Source organism: Pristiophorus japonicus, chromosome 1, assembly GCF_044704955.1.
Source record: "Pristiophorus japonicus isolate sPriJap1 chromosome 1, sPriJap1.hap1, whole genome shotgun sequence".
Lineage (NCBI taxonomy): Eukaryota > Metazoa > Chordata > Chondrichthyes > Pristiophoridae > Pristiophorus > Pristiophorus japonicus.
Genome location: NC_091977.1, coordinates 192,092,070 through 192,108,045, shown reverse-complemented (window position 1 = coordinate 192,108,045; position 15,976 = coordinate 192,092,070). Strand labels below are relative to the sequence as shown.

At 48.4% G+C, this 15,976-nt stretch overlaps 1 protein-coding gene and 1 long non-coding RNA gene across 2 annotated transcripts in view; one reads left to right on the top strand and one right to left on the bottom strand.

Moving 5' to 3' along the window:
* The window catches only part of LOC139267487 (uncharacterized), a 47,714-nt gene that overhangs the window by 6,747 nt on the left and 24,991 nt on the right, over nucleotides 1-15,976 (bottom strand). The gene's annotated exons all lie outside the window — the stretch shown is intronic.
* Nucleotides 3,943-15,976, top strand: part of zfyve16 (zinc finger, FYVE domain containing 16) — a 126,622-nt gene continuing 114,588 nt past the window's right edge. Inside the window, exon 1 of the mRNA XM_070885757.1 lies at nucleotides 3,943-3,962. The gene's annotated coding sequence lies outside the window, so the exon portion shown is untranslated. The remainder of the gene's footprint in view (nucleotides 3,963-15,976) is intronic.

Here is a 15,976-nt window from a genome sequence, read left to right as displayed (position 1 = left end):
GGCGGACAGGTGAAGACCATCTGGTCCATCAAGCCTGCCCCACAAAATTGCGATACCTTGCGTATCACAACATATACATTCCACCCCACCCAAAACCATGTGATCTCCTGCGAGAAGCAAAAAAAAAAGCTGACAAACTCAGGCCAATTTGAGGGGGAAAAATCTGGAAAATTCCTCTCCAACCTATCGAGGTGATCGAAACTAGTCCAGCAGATCACTTTGGCCATTAAATTCCCTGCAGTACCTGTTATGTCTATAATGCACTTATGAATGACTCCACGAGCCAATGTGATGTACTCAAACTGTAGTGAACTTGGTCCTTTATTTGTAACTCCAGAGTGAGGCACAAGCATGGTGAGCAGCCTTTTATACTGGGCCCTGCACACCAATGTAGATGACCCTCAAGTCTCCCACCACAGTGCCCTCTGGTGGACAGCCTCTGCCACAGGGGCAGGAAACCCCGGTCTCCACCAGTTGCACCCTCTAGTGGTGCCAGCATAGTATATACACAGTGTAAACCTTATTGGTAGTACATCAGGTAACAAGTTTCCATCTTAGGCAACTATACAGTGACTGCACAGAGTATATCTATAGTCTGCATATATAACATCACTCTCCCCCAAGTCGTATGTGCCGATTACCTTTGCACTATATGCTCTGGCTTAGCTCTCCCCAGACTTAAGTGCCAATAGCCCTTGCACCTTGGCTATGCTTTGGCTTGGCTCTCTCCCTGTTAACCCCCAAGTCCTTTTGCCACAACGTTAGGTAGTGGTTACAAATTTGGATGGTTCACAAGTCCATGGCTACACACATCCATTCACCGCCCCCCCTCCGCCACACAGCAAGATCATGCAGCAGGCCCGTTACATTAACATAAAGGATCAGACACAGTGCAATTACAAAGAAAGGAAGTTACAGTGTGAAAAAGAAGGGTGGTAAGAGAAGGGATAACCAGCCATGGATAACCAAGGAAATAAAGGAGAGTATCAAATCAAAGACCAATGCGTATAAGGTGGCCAAGGTTAGTGGGAAACGAGAAGATTGGGAAAATTTTAAACAACAGCAAAGAATGACTAAAAAAGCAATAAAGAAAGGAAAGATAGATTACGAAGGTAAACTTGCGCAAAACATAAAAACAGATAGTAAAAGCTTTTACAGATATATAAAACAAAAGAGTGACTAAAGTAAATGTTGGTCCCTTAGAAGATGAGCAGGGGGATTTAATAATGGGAAATCTGGAAAATGGCTGAGACTTTAAACAATCATTTTGCTTCAGTCTTCACAGTGGAAGACACAAAAACCATGCCAAATATTGCTGGTCACGGGAATGTGGGAAGGGAGGACCTTGAGACAATCACTATCACTAAGGGGTTAGTGCTGGACAGGCTAATGGGACTTGAGGTAGACAAGTCCCCTGGTCCTGATGAAATGCATCCCAGGCTATTAAAAGAGATGGCGGAAGTTATAGCAGATGCATTCGTTATAATCTACCAAAATTCTCTGGACTCTGGGGAGGTACCAGCGGATTGGAAAGCAGCTAATGTAACGCCTCTGTTTAAAAAAGGGGGCAGACAAAAGGCAGGTAACTATAGGCCGGTTAGTTTAACATCTGTAGTGGGGAAAATGCTTGAAGCTATCATTAAGGAAGAAATAGCGGGACATCTAGATAGGAATAATGCAATCAAGCAGACGCAGCATGGATTCATGAAGGGGAAATCATGTTTAACTAATTTACTGGAATTCTTTGAGGATATAATGAGCATGGTGAATAGAGGTGTACCGATGGATGTGGTATATTTAGATTTCCAAAAGGCATTTGATAAGGTGCCACACAAAAGGTTACTGCAGAAGATAGAGGTATGCGGAGTCAGAGGAAATGTATCAGCATGGATAGAGAATTGGCTGGCGAACAGAAAGCAGAGAGTTGGGATAAATGGGTCCTTTTCGGGTTGGAAATTGGTGGTTAGTGGTGTGCCACAGGGATCGGTGCTGGGACCACAACTGTTTACAATATACATAGATGACCTGGAAGAGGGGACAGAGTGTAGTGTAACAAAATTTGCAGATAACACAAAGATTAGTGGGAAAGCGGGTTGTGTAGAGGACTCAGAGAGGCTGCAAAGAGATTTAGATAGGTTAAGCGAATGGGTTAAGGTTTGGCAGATGGAATACAATGTCGGAAAGTGTGAAGTCATCCACCTTGGGGGGGGGGGGGGGGGGGGAAACAGTAAAAGGGAATATTATTTGAATGGGGAGAAATTACAACATGCAGAGGTGCAGAGGGACCTGGGGGTCCTTGTGCATGAATCCCAAAAAGTTAGTTTGCAGGTGCAGCAGGTAATCAGGAAGGCGAATGGAATGTTGTCCTTCATTGCGAGAGGGATGGAGTACAAAAGCAGGGAGGTCTTGCTGCAACTGTACAGGGTATTGGTGAGGCCACACCTGGAGTACTGCGTGCAGTTTTGGTCACCTTACTTAAGGAAGGATATACTGGCTTTGGAGGGGGTACAGAGACGATTCACTAGGCTGATTCCGGAGATGAGGGTGTTACCTTATGATGATAGATTGAGTAGACTGGGTCTTTACTCGTTGGAGTTCAGAAGGATGAGGGGTGATCTTATAGAAACATTTAAAATCAGGAAAGGGATAGACAAGATAGAGGCAGAGAGGTTGTTTCCACTGGTGGGGGAGACTAGAACTAGGGGGCACAGCCTCAAAATACGGGGGAGCCAATTTAAAACCGAGTTGAGAAGGAATTTCTTCTCCCAGAGGGTTGTGAATCTGTGGAATTCTCTGCCCAAAGAAGCAGTTGAGGCTAGCTCATTGAATGTATTCAAGTCACAGATAGATAGATTTTTAACCAATAAGGGAATTAAGGGTTACGGGGAGCAGGCGGGTAAGTGGAGCTGAGTCCATGGCCAGATCAGCCATGATCTTATTGAATGGCGGAGCAGGCTCGAGGGGCTAGATGGCCTACTCCCGTTCCTAATTCTTATGTTCTTATGACAGCTTGGTTCAGTGACTTACATTTGTAACATTTGCGGTCGTGCGCCAGGATTGGGTAGATTGCATTCATGGTTCTGTCATGCTAAGTACTGAGGTAGCAGTACAGGTATGCAAGGATGCAGGTTCCAGAGCAACCGGAGGGGTCGTAGTCGACTGATCGCGGCGCTGCGCCCCCTGCTAGCGGGGTGGGCTTGGTTAGCTCACCTAGCCAGGACTCGGGGCCTTTGCCGTTGCCGAGATGATGCGCGGCTCCCTGTCCTCCTTTGAGGGCTGCAGAATCTTCTGCCTGCTCTCTAACGGTGTTGAGACCCTAGCTGTTCCAGGTCCCATTTGGGGAACTCGTTGGTTCTGACTTTACGCTCCCGGACATGGCCGAGGTAGCGTCTGGGTCTGGGGGCTGTGCCGTCTCCACCCGGGTGGTGCCATTTTCGTTTCCAGGTATGTGGTGAATTGTGCCATCGGGTGCCTGCAGCGTGGGATAGACCTGGGGCAGGGTATCAGGATCAGTGCCTTCACCCTCCTGAGGTTGCTGGCCGACAACTTGTGGGGACATCTGGGGCAGGGCATCAGGATCAGTGCCTTTACCCTCCCAAATTTGCTCGCTTGCTACTTTTGGGGACGCTCTATTCCCGACATCTCGCAACAACATTTTGTTCTTTATATTAGGACTGGTACCGACATCTCGCAACAACATTTTGTTGTTTACATTAGGAATAGTACCGACATCTCGCAACAACAATCTTAATCGGTTCGTTACATTGATTGTCATGCATACAATGTCTCTTTAAGTTCAGTTGGTTGCAGGTCTCCTTTAAGAGAACCCTGCTGATGATTGTGGTGTCGGCAGATAATAGCTTGTGAAGGAGGCCCTCATGGCCAATTCCCATAACGAAGATGTCTCGCAATGCTTCGTTGAGATGCGTGCCGAAATCACACGGTGCTGCAAGTCTCCTGAGGTCGGCAGCATATTTTGCAATCTCCTGGCCCTCAGGGCTGCGGTGAGTGTAGAATCTGTGAGGATGCTCTGTTTTGGTTTTAGTTGGTCGCGAATTAGTTTAGTCAGCTTATCGTATGTCTTATCCTTGGCCTTCGTGGTTGCCAGCAAGTCCCTGATGAGGCGGTAGACCTTGGGCCCACAACTGATCAGCAGTATAGCCTTGCACTTCTCCGCCAATGTGTCAGTCTCCCCTGCCAGATCGTTTGCCATGAAATATTGCTTGAGCCTTTCCATGAAGGCATCCCAATCATCACCCTCTGCGAAATCTTTTAGTGTGCCAAAGGTAGCCGTGATCGCGTGAAAGTCCGTATTCTCGTCGCCAGTTGTTATTGTCTGCAATGCACTTATGAATGACTCCACGAGGCAATGTGTTGTACTCAAACTGTAGTGACCTTGGTCCTTTATTCGTAACTCCAGAGTGAGGCACAAGCATGGTGAGCAGCCTTTGATACTGGGCCCTGCACACCTATGCAGGTGACCCTCAGGTCTTCCACCACAGTGCCTTCTGGTGGACTGCCTCTGCCACAGGGGCAGGAAACCACGGTCTCCACTAGTTGCACCCTCTAGTGGTGCTAGCATAGTATATACACAGTGTAAACCTTATTGACAGTACATCAGGTAACAAGTCTCCATCTTATGCAACCATGCAGTGACTACACAGTATTGTAGTATATGGAGAAAGAGTCAGACTGAACACTGAGCTCAAAGCAAAGTGTGACCTTCGTCTTTTATTGCAGATCTCCAGAGTGCCTCTCCAACCTGTGAAGCCTCCTTAAATACTTGTGCTCCCAAGGGATTATGGGATCCCTTGGGACTCCAGGGGATGAGCCCTCTGGTGGCTGTATAGAGTAAATACAAGTCCACATATATAACAACACTCTCCCCAAAGTCAATAGTGTAACTATTTACAATGTGAGTCGATCTGTGGCCCTTCTTGCCCTGGTTGATCGTCTCGGTGTGAAAGCTGGTGTTGTTGAATCATTTGTTGGGCCCTCGCTGGGCTGCTGTGCAGCTGACCTTGCTGGGCTGCCTGGTGTGTTGGGCCGTGCAGGGCTGCTGTGGATGGTGGGTTCTGCTTCGTGGTCAGCCGTGGTGCCGGTTACCACTGGTGTGTATGTTGGGGGATCAAAAAAGGTAGGGTCCAAGGTGGGTTGCTCAGGATAGTCTGTGAATCTGAGTCTGATTTGGTCCAAGTGTTTCCGGTGAATGAGTCCATTTGAAAGTTTGACCCGGAACACCCTGCTCCCCTCTTTGACCACGACAGTGCCGGGAAGCCACTTGGGACCTTGTCCATAATTTAAAACAAATATAGGATCATTGATTTCGCATTTGCGCTATCATGGTATGCACTTTGTTGAAGCCGCCTGCTCTCTACCTGTTCATGTAGATCAGGGTGAACTAACGAGAGCCTTGTCTTGAGTGCTCTTTTCATGAGCAGTTCAGCAGGTGGGATCCCAGTGAGTGAGTGGGGTCTCGTGCGGTAACTAAGCAGGACTCTGGATAGGCGAGTCTGCAGTGAGCCTTCAGTTACTTTCTTCAAACCTTGCTTGATGGTTTGCACTGATCTCTCTGCCCGACCATTGGACGCTGGTTTATAAGGGCAGATGTGACATGTTTGATCCTGTTACAGGTCATGAATTCTTTGAACTCAGCACTAGTAAAACATGGCCCATTGTCGCTCACCAGGACATCGGGTAAGCCGTGAGTGTCAAACATGGCCCGCAGGCTTTCAGTAGTGGCAGCGGACCTGCTAGCCGACATTATCTCACATTCAATCAACTTGGAGTACGCGTCTACAATCACAAGGAACATTTTACCCAAGAACGGGCCTGCATAGTCGACGTGTGCCTTAGACCACGGTTTGGAGGGCCAAGACCATAAACTTAGCGGCGCCTCCCTGGGTACATTGCTTAACTGCGAGCATGTATTACATCTGTGCACACAGGACTCCAAGTCCGCATCGATACCGGGCCACCACACGTGGGATCTGGCTATCACTTTCATCATTACGATGCCTGGATGGGTACTGTGGAGGTCATTGATGAAGGTGTCTCTGTCCTTCTTCGGGACCACTACTTGATTGCCCCACAGAAGGCAGTCTGCCTGTAAAGACATTTCATCTTTGTGCCGCTAGAACGGCTTTATCTCTTCCTGCATTTCCACTGGGATACTGGACCAGCTCCCGTAAAGCACACAGCTTTTGACTAAAGATAATAAGGGGTCCTGGCTTGTCCAGGTATTGATCTGCCAGGCAGTGACGGGTGATTGCTCACTCTCAAATGCTTCCATAACCATGGATAGATCTGCAGGCTGCGCTATTTCCACCCCCGTGAGAGCATCGGCGCAGTTTTCTGTGCCTGGCCTGTGGCGGATGGCGTAGTTGTATGCGGACAACGTGAGCGCCCATCTCTTGATGCGGGCCGATGCATTGGTATTTATCCCTTTACTCTCGGAAAACAGGGATATAAGTGGCTTATGGTCAATTTCCAATTTGAATTTTAGCCCAAACAGGTATTGATGCATTTTCTTTACCCCATACACACACGCTAACGCTTCTTTTTCAATCATGCTGTAGACTCTCTCAGCCTTAGACAGACTCCTGGATGCATAAGCAACTGGTTGCAGTTTCCTGAAATCATTAGCTTGTTGCAATACACACCCAACGCCATATGACGAAGCATCACATGCTAGTACCAAACGCTTACATGGATCATACAACACAAGCAATTTGTTTGAGCATAATAATTTTCTCGCTTTTGCAAAGGCATTTTTTTGGCTTTTGCCCCAAACCCATTCGCCCCCTTTTCGTGGTAAGACATGTAGTGCTTCTAGCAGTGTGCTGAGACCCGGTAAGAAGTTACCAAAGTAGTTCAAGAGTCCCAGAAACGACCGCAGCTCCGTCACGTTCTGTGGCATCGGTGCGTTCTCGATTGCCTTCGTCTTCGCGTTGGTGGGCCTGATGCCGTCCACTGCAATCCTCCTTCCCAGGAACTCCACTTCAGGTGCCTGGAAAATGCACTTCGAGCATTTTAACCTGAGCCCCACACGGTTGAGTCGACTAAGAACCTCCTCCAGGTTCTGCAGATGCTCGACTGTGTTCCGACCTGTGACCAAGATGTTGTCCTGGAAGACCACGGTGTGTGGGACCGACTTCAGTAAACTTTCCATGTTTCTCTGGAATATCGCCGCCGCTGATCGAATTCCAAATGGGCATCTGTTATAAACAGAAAGACCTTTGTGCGTGTTGATGCAGATGAGGGCCTTCGATGATTCCTCCAGTTCCTGTGTCATGTAGGCTGAAGTCAGATCCAGCTTCGTGAACGTCTTTCCTCCCGCCAGCATTGCAAAGAGGTCTTCGGCCTTTGGTATTGGGTATTGGTCCTGCAGGGAGAAACGATTGATAGTTACTTTGTAATCGCCACAGATTCTGATGGTGCCGTCTCCCTTGAAAACTGCGACAATAGGACTGGCCCACTCGATCGGTGAAATGATGTCCTCTCTTTGAAGCCAGTCTAGCTCGATCTCTACCCTTTCTCTCATCATGTACGGCACTGCTCTCGCCTTGTGATGGATGGGTCGTGCACCCGGAATTAGGTCTGCACTTTTGCTCCTTGGAATTTCCCGATGCCTGGTTCGAACAGTGAAGGAAATTTGTTTAAGACCTGGGCACACGAAGTATCATCAGCGGGCGATAGCGCATGGACATCGTCCCAGTTCCAGCGTATCTTTCCCAGCCAGCTCCTGCCGAGCAGCATGGGACCAACCAGAGAGGTAGCTTGTGCACCGCTCCATCATAGGAGACCTTTATGGTAGCACTGCCGATTACAGGAATCAGTTCTTTAGTGTAAGTTTTTAGTTTCGTGCGAACTGGAGTTAAGACTGGCCTTGAGGCCTTGTTGCATCACAACCTTTCGAAAGTCTTTTTGCCCGTGATGGACTGGCTCACGCCCGTGTCTAGCCCCATTGACACCGGGAGTCCATTTAGTTCAACATTCAGCATGATTGAGGAACAATTCATGGTGAATGTGTGCACCCCATGTACATCTGCCTCCTCTATCTGAGGCTCTGGTTCATCGTGATCCTCCCTAGATCTGTCCTCCTTTGCAACATGGTGGTTTGCAGCTGTAACAGGCTTTGCAGCTCGCCTGGACACTCGTTGGAGGTGCCCCATTGTTCCACAGCCCTTGCAAACGTACTATTTGAATAGGCATGAATGGAAATAATGATCACCCACGCAGTGCCAACAAGGTGTTAATAGCCTTGCATTGATCACCCTTGATGGTGGATTCTAAGTCATCTTCGGACGTGCAGTTGCAGGTATGTGTGACCTATCCTGTACGTTACGATTCGAAAACAACATCACTTTGTTCACAGTACTTGTAGCAGCGCTTGTGTGCTGAGAGATTTGCTTTGTATTGTTACTGGTGGCAATGAACGCCTGGGCTATCGCTATGGCCTTACGCAAGGTTGGGGTCTCTACAGTCAAAAGCTTGCGAAGTATGGTTTTGTGGCCAATGCCAAATACGAAAAAGTCTCTGAGCATGTGCTCCAAATGTCCTTCAAATTCGCAATGTCCTGCAAGGTGTGTTAGCTCGGCGACATAACTCGCCACTTCCTGGCCTTCAGACCTTTTGTAGGTGTAGAACTGGTACCTTGCCATCAGAACGCTTTCCTTCGGGTTCAAATGCTCTCGGACCAGTGTGTACAAATCGTTGTACGATTTCTCCGTGGGTTTCGCTGGAGTGAGCAGATTCTTCATGAGGCCATACGTTGGTGCACCACAGACAGTGAGGAGGATCGCCCTTCGTTTGGCAGCGCTCTCTTCCCCATCTAGCCCGTTGGCCACGAAGTATTGGTCGAGTCGCTCCACAAAAGTTTCCCAATCATCTCCCTCCGAAAATTTCTCCAGGATGCCCACTGTTCTCTGCATCTTTGGGTTCGCTAACTGTATCTCATCGCCAGTTGTTGTGTATGGAGAAAGAGTCAGACTGAACACTGCGAGCTCAAAGCAAAGTGTGACGTTAGTCTTTTATTGCAGGTCTCCAGAGTGCCTCTCCAACCTGTGAAGCCTCCTTAAATACCTGTGCTCCCAAGGGATTATGGGATCCCTTGGGACTCCAGGGGATAAGCTGTCTGGTGGCTGTATAGAGTAAATACAAGTCCACATATATAACAAGTATATCTATCGTCTGCATGTATAACAGTACCTACCTTCTGTAAGAGGTCATCTCCGCCGCAGCCAGAAACAAATCCAGCTTTTGCTTGAAGGAATTCAGTGAGTCTGCATCTACCACATGAAAGGACAACTTGTTCCAGAGGTCTCCTATTCTGTATGAATAGAACCACCTCCTGACATCTAACCTAGATCTAGCCTTTTACAACTTAAATTTGTGCCCCCTGGTCCTATTTTAATTGAAATAAATTGTCAGCTGGAACACTGTCTATTCCCTTCGTTAAGTTATCAACCTCAATCATATCCCCCCTAATTCTATGCTGCTCTAAGGTAAAGAGTACCAACTCTTTTAACCTATTTTGATAACTAAGATCCTTTAGATGTGACCTGCTTCTGCACCCTTTCCAGAGCCTCAATATCATCCACTATGTGAGGAGACCAAAACTGGACACAGCATTCCAAGTGCGGCCTGACTAAGGTCTTGTACAAGGACAAAACAGTACGCCTCCTCTTATACTCAATTGTCCTACGAATACACCCCAGCACCTTATTTGCTCTAGCTATTGCTGCATGGCATTGCTCGTGTACCTTTAAGCATGTATGCATTAGAATGCCCAAATCTTTTTCTATCCCCACCATCTTTAATGCCTTTCCGTGGAGGGTTTATGAATGTTGAGCATTTGCCCTGCCCACATGCATAACACTGCACTTATCTAAGTTATACATCATTTTCCAGTCTTGAGCCCAGTCTCCCAACACATTAAGACCTGCCTGAATCAGACGAGCCTCTGCTACAGTTGTAGCACTCGCACAGATCTTGGTATCATCTTCAAATTTGCAAATTGTGCAGCCAACCCCTGAATTAATAAAAATAGTAAAAAGCAACGGTCCCAACAATACGCCTGTGGGACACCACTGGTGACCGGTCTCCAAACAGATTCAAATCCATCTGTAACTACTCTTTGCCTGCATCCTGCTAGCCAATTCTGAATCCAGCTCAATATATTTCCACTATTACCAGAGGCCTCTTATGTGGTACCTTGTCAAAAGCTTTTTGGAAATCGAAGTAGACAATGTCTACTAGGCTTCCCTCATCCACCATCTTTGTAACTTTTTCAAAAAATGCAATTACATTTGTGAGACATGACCTCTTTTTTATGTATACCTCTAATATGGAGTTAGGTCGCAGATCAGTCAAGATCTCATGAAATGGCGGAACAGGTTTGAGGAACTCCTGTTCCTGTGTTCCTAGCTGATGAATCCTCCATGCTGAACTTGGAAGAAGAATTGAGGGTGGCAAGAGCATGAATGTACTCTGAGTGTGGCTCAGTAGCACAAATACTGACTGAACTGGCCGAGTCCTGAAAAACTGCCAGGCTTTGCCTGCGACAGGTGGTGAGAGAACCAGCATGAGGGAAAAACTACTTAACCTTGTCCTCACTAATCTACCTGTCACAGATGCATTTGTTCATAACAGTATTGGTAGGAGTAGCCACCGCGCAGTCATTGTGGTGACAAAGTTCTGTCTTCACACTGAGGACACCCTCCATTGTGTTGTGTGGCCCTATCACCATGCTAAATGGGATAGATTCAGAACAGATCTCGCAGCTCTTAACTGGGCATTCATAAGGCGCTGTGGGCCATCAGCAGCAGAATTGTATTATACCACAATCTGTAAACTCTTCACTTTACCATTACCATCAAGCTAGGGGACCAACCTGGTTCAATGAGGAGTGTAGAACAGCGCACTAGGAGCAGCACCAGGCATACCTAAAAATGAGGTGCCAATCTGGTGGAGCTACAACACAGGACTACCTGCGAAACAACGGAAACAGCATGTTATAGACAGAGCTAAGCGATTTCACAACCAACAGCTCAGATCAAAGCTCTGCAGTCCTTCCACAACTAGTCGTGAATGGTGGTGGAGAATTAAACAACTAATGGAAGGAGAATGCTCCATGAATATCCCCACCCTCAATGATGTTGGAGCTCAGTACGTGAGTGCAAAAGGCAAGGCTGTAGCATTCGCAACCATCTTTAGCCAGAAGTGCCGAATGGATGATCGATCACAGAAGCCAGTCTTAAGCTAATTCGATTCACGCCACATGATATTAAGAGCGCACTGGATACAGCAAAGGCTATGGGCCCCGAAAAACATCCCGGCTTTAATGCTGAAGACTTGTGCTCCAGAACTAGCTGCGTCTTTAGCCAAACTGTTCCAGTACAGCTACAACACTGGCATCTGGAGTGTGGAAAATTGCCCAGGTACGTCCTGTCCACAAAAAGCAGGAGAAATCCAATCCAGACAATTACTGCCCCATCAGTCTACTCTCAATCATCAGCTATAAGAGCAGGTCAGAGGCTGGGTATTCTGCGGCAAATGCCTCACCTCCTGATTCCCCAAAGCCTTTCCAGTATCTATACGGCACGTCAGGACTATGATGGAATACTCGCCATTCGCCTGGATGAGTGCAGCTTCAACAACAATCAAGAAGCTCGCAGCTTAGAAGGACAAGAAAACATTGATTAAAAGTAGTTTATCCACAGATTCTCAGAGTAGTATGTGGAAAAATGCAGCACCAAGTGATGCTGATTTTAAACTCGTGAAAATGAAATGTACACTAGACACTTAAAAACAGTTTCTAATGTTACAAACTCAATCCAGGCTGGATTTTCGGCTCATTTGCACCCCATTTAGCGCTGTGGCGGGGCACAAAAATGATCTTTTGGGCGTAAAACGAGATGCACAGGGTTTTGCGCCCAGGCTGAATTTTCGCCAATGGTTTTGCGTTGGCGCTAAAACTTAGCGCCCCACTGTTTTGACCGTTTGGATGACGTAAATCGTCGTCCATCGCTTTGCTAGCGCCCTTGGCGGAAATTTCGAGCATTTTGCCCGATTTAGCATCTGCCCGGGAACCCGCCAACAAAAACCAGTCGGACCCGGGGTGCACCAGGCGCTAACGGCGCCATCTTGAAAACGGAAGAGAAAGTCGCATTTGTGAGTGATTAGAAGCATTGGGAGAAGAACGCTGCGTTACTACATACTTTTGATTGTAAAGTTTATGTGAGTTTGTTTGTTTTAAAGAACATTTTAAAAGATGGGGGCCATGCTATGTCGGGAGCCAGTAATCTTGGCTACTATATTTATACGACGTCGAGCTGGAAGAAGGCTTATTGATGATCATTCTCACCGTCATCGAAGAGGTCGCAGACATATGGGGAGGAGGCTTTACCCTCCACGAGTTTACAGGGAACATCGCTCATACCTACAGCTCTCTGAGGCACAGTGCGTTAGAAGATTGCGCTTCCAAAAAGAGGTGCTCATAGAGATATGCCATCTCATACAGGCAGACCTACAGCTTACCAGCGACAACAGGACTGCACTGCCCATTGAGGTGAAGGTGACTGTGGCACTTGCCATCTATGCCTCCAGCTCCTTTTCAGGCATCAGCGGGGGACATATGCTCCATCTCGCAGCACGCAACACATTGTTGCATTCGCCAGGTGACTACTGCACTGTACGCACACAGGATGGACTTCATAAACTTCCCAATGACCAAGGAGACCCAAAATGTAGGTTTTGGACAATTTGCTAGCTTCTCCAAGGTTCACTGTGTCCTTCACTGTATACACATCACCCTACAAGCACCTTTAGAGAATCCAGAGGTTTACCAAAACCGAAAGGGATTCCACTCCAAGAACGTACAGATTATCTGCGACCATACTTCGTGTATCATGGCAGTCAATGCCCAATATCGAGGAAGACAAGCCTGGCGTGGAACCCATGCCGCCGCCACCACCACCACCACCACCACAACCATAGGGGAGACATCATGGAAGTTTTGCCGCTGCAAAAGCATAACGTCGGCAGCTCATAATTGAATGCTTTGTTTAACTATTGCCTGGCTACTCTATCCCACCATGTTGACTATTATTCTGCAAATGAGACACTACACAGGAATGGTTAAGGTGAACAAAATTAATTTATTAAACATTGTAAACTTTGTAAAGTTCATTGTAAAATTTTAATAAAATAACATAAAATTAGGTGCATCCAGCAGTGTGATCATTCAACAACAACAACATAATCCAGAACATAATAATAATGCAACATAAAAAATAGCGCATCAACTCCTGCCCCACTACAGGTACAGCAGCGAAAATCCGGAGTTCCGAAATCCAGAATGTTTCGGAATTCGGACTCCGGACCGATCGGTGGCAGGGTTGTACGGAATCCGTAAAATGTTCCGGAATCTGGACCAGTTGACCCTGCCAACCTTGGGGTCCTGCTACTGCCCTTATCTCAGGGCCTCCTCATCAGCCCGCCCAAACACCTCCTCCGCGATGGGGCCCACCCGAACAGCTCCACCACGGAGGGGCCCGCCCGAACATCTCCTCGGCGGCAGGGCCCACCCGAACACCTCCTCGGCAGCAGGGCCCTATTTGAACAACTCCTCCACAGCTGGGCCCGCCTTGGCGGCGGGTCCCGCCCGAACAGCTCCACCACAACGGGGCCCCGCCCAACGACCTCATCGACGGGGCCGGCGGCCCGAACAGCTCCTCGGCGGGGATTACCCCCCCCCCCCCCCCACCTCCCTTTTCTGACGTTCTGAAAACCAGAAATATCCGAACTTGGGCTTGGGTGTTTCCGGATTCGTGATGTCAGAAAGACGATCGAAAGCCCGGAATCCGGAATGGCCTTGGTCCCAAGGGTTCCGGATTCTCGACGCTGCACCTATATATTTTACCCCTTCCCCTAATCCACCTCCCTTGCTTGCTGCTCCTAACCCAAGTGGTACCAAGCTGGCGTACAGCAAGGTTGCCGGACGCTGCTGTGTTGAGGGGAGAGACAATGGAGACGCTGCCTGGGGACACACTGGACAAGCTCGTGGCGTGGAAGACCCGGCTTCTGACTAGCGAGCCTCTTCATTGGCACGTGAATCACAGATAGTTTTGGTTTGGGTGTGACAGTGGGGAACACAGAGAGCATAGCGGGAAGGTTTACAGACTGTGTCACCTGCCCAAGCTGAAGCCTGTGATGCGCCATATTTCACAAGGCTTTGTACCACACTCTCCGTGACTCCAGTGTCACTGCTGGAGGCCACCAGCCTCGTGTGGGCATTGATGGCCTCGCAGGTGCCACAGCTCGCACTGACAATCTGCGACCCTACCTCCGTAATGGTCGCAGTGAGACTCTCAATGTTCACGGGAATTGTACCTAAGACATCAAGGAGCTGACGACTGACCTGGATGCTCTCCGTGGACATTCCCACTATGTCCAGTTCCACGTCTGCCTGTCAGCAGATCGACTCACCCTCCGGAGAGATGGCATAGGGGATTCGACCCCAGAACTGCGTTGCAGCACGCCACTAGTCCCAGGAGCCTTGGAGTTGTCAAACCCTGAGAAAGTCACGTCGTTGTCCTCAGACTTGGTGAGTACCGATTGTAAAACGGGTGGATTGCAGCTGCACCGAAGTCGGCTGATCGGTATCCTCCTCCTCCTCTTCTTCTTCCTCCTCCTCCAGACCATGGCCTGACATGGAGTGTTGCCTTGAGGGATGCTGCGGCTATGGCTGGTCATCTGGAAGTAGAAAGCAACAGACGAGTGGTTAGCAGCGGGGGAGGGGGCAGATGACATGAGGAAGTTCGCATAGCACTGACTCCCTTGAAGGACTGCCACTACTCCATTATATTTAGTCCAGAGACACTGTGCAGGGTATTGCCCCAACCCTAGTCCAGAGACACTGCATGACATTGCCCCAACCCAGCCTAGGGATTGTGCAGGGAATTGCCCCAACCCTAGTCCAGAGACACTGCATGACATTGCCTCAACCCAGGCCAGGGAGTGTGCAGGACATTTCCCTAACCCAGCACAGGGCGTGTGCAGGACTTACCCTCAGTTTCCGAGCGGGGGTCAGCGCCCCAGTGGCAGTTGCCTGACCTGAGTCGCCAATGAGGCCTGTCACTCGTTCTTCAATGTTGGTGAGTGGTGGGGTCTGAGGCAGACCGCTGCCTGTCCGCACCTGCTCGCGCTGATTGTGTGACTTCTTGGCCTGCAAAGATGAAAATGGGAATGGTTACAAGAGGGTCCATCTGCTCTTGTGGCATAGATAGCCACCAAATCACTTATGCCATACTATCTGAATGTAATCCAGTCCTCTGTTTAATGGCCTTGGAAGTTGTACGTGGTTCATCAGAAGGACATCGAAGTGCAGGGATATCTTATGAGAGCTCAGAAAGCAATCTTAATAATGTGTAAAGATCATTCATGGCAAATAGGGTGCCAAACTAAGCCTACCTATGTGTCATGCATTTTAGGAGGCAACCCACAGACAGCAACAGCATGAGAACACCCACAGAGTGCTGATAGGCACCAAAAGCATGAGAACAAATAGTGTGTCAGATTTATAATTGAAGTAATGAAGGAGTGCATGAATTAAAATTGTACTCACTTTAATGACCCTTGAAAGATCATTGAACTTCTTTTGGCACTGTGTGCCACTCCTGACCACAGTGCCTGAGTTAGAGACCTCCTCAGTGATTTCCCTCCAAATGCGTTTGAAAATGGATGGCAGTGGTCTGGATCCACCCCTACGATGTAACTTCTGCCATCTTCTCTCCATAGTCCTCACTAGAGCTTCATTAACCTCCCCATGGCTGAATCGCCTGGCACGCTGTCTTGATTTCTTGTCCTCCATCATGATAATCCAAATTTAAAATGGCTGATTCAGCACCGGGTGTACTGCGTATGCGCATGCGCGTGGCCATGCCCTGCATTAGTGTTTGCGATCGGACAGCAG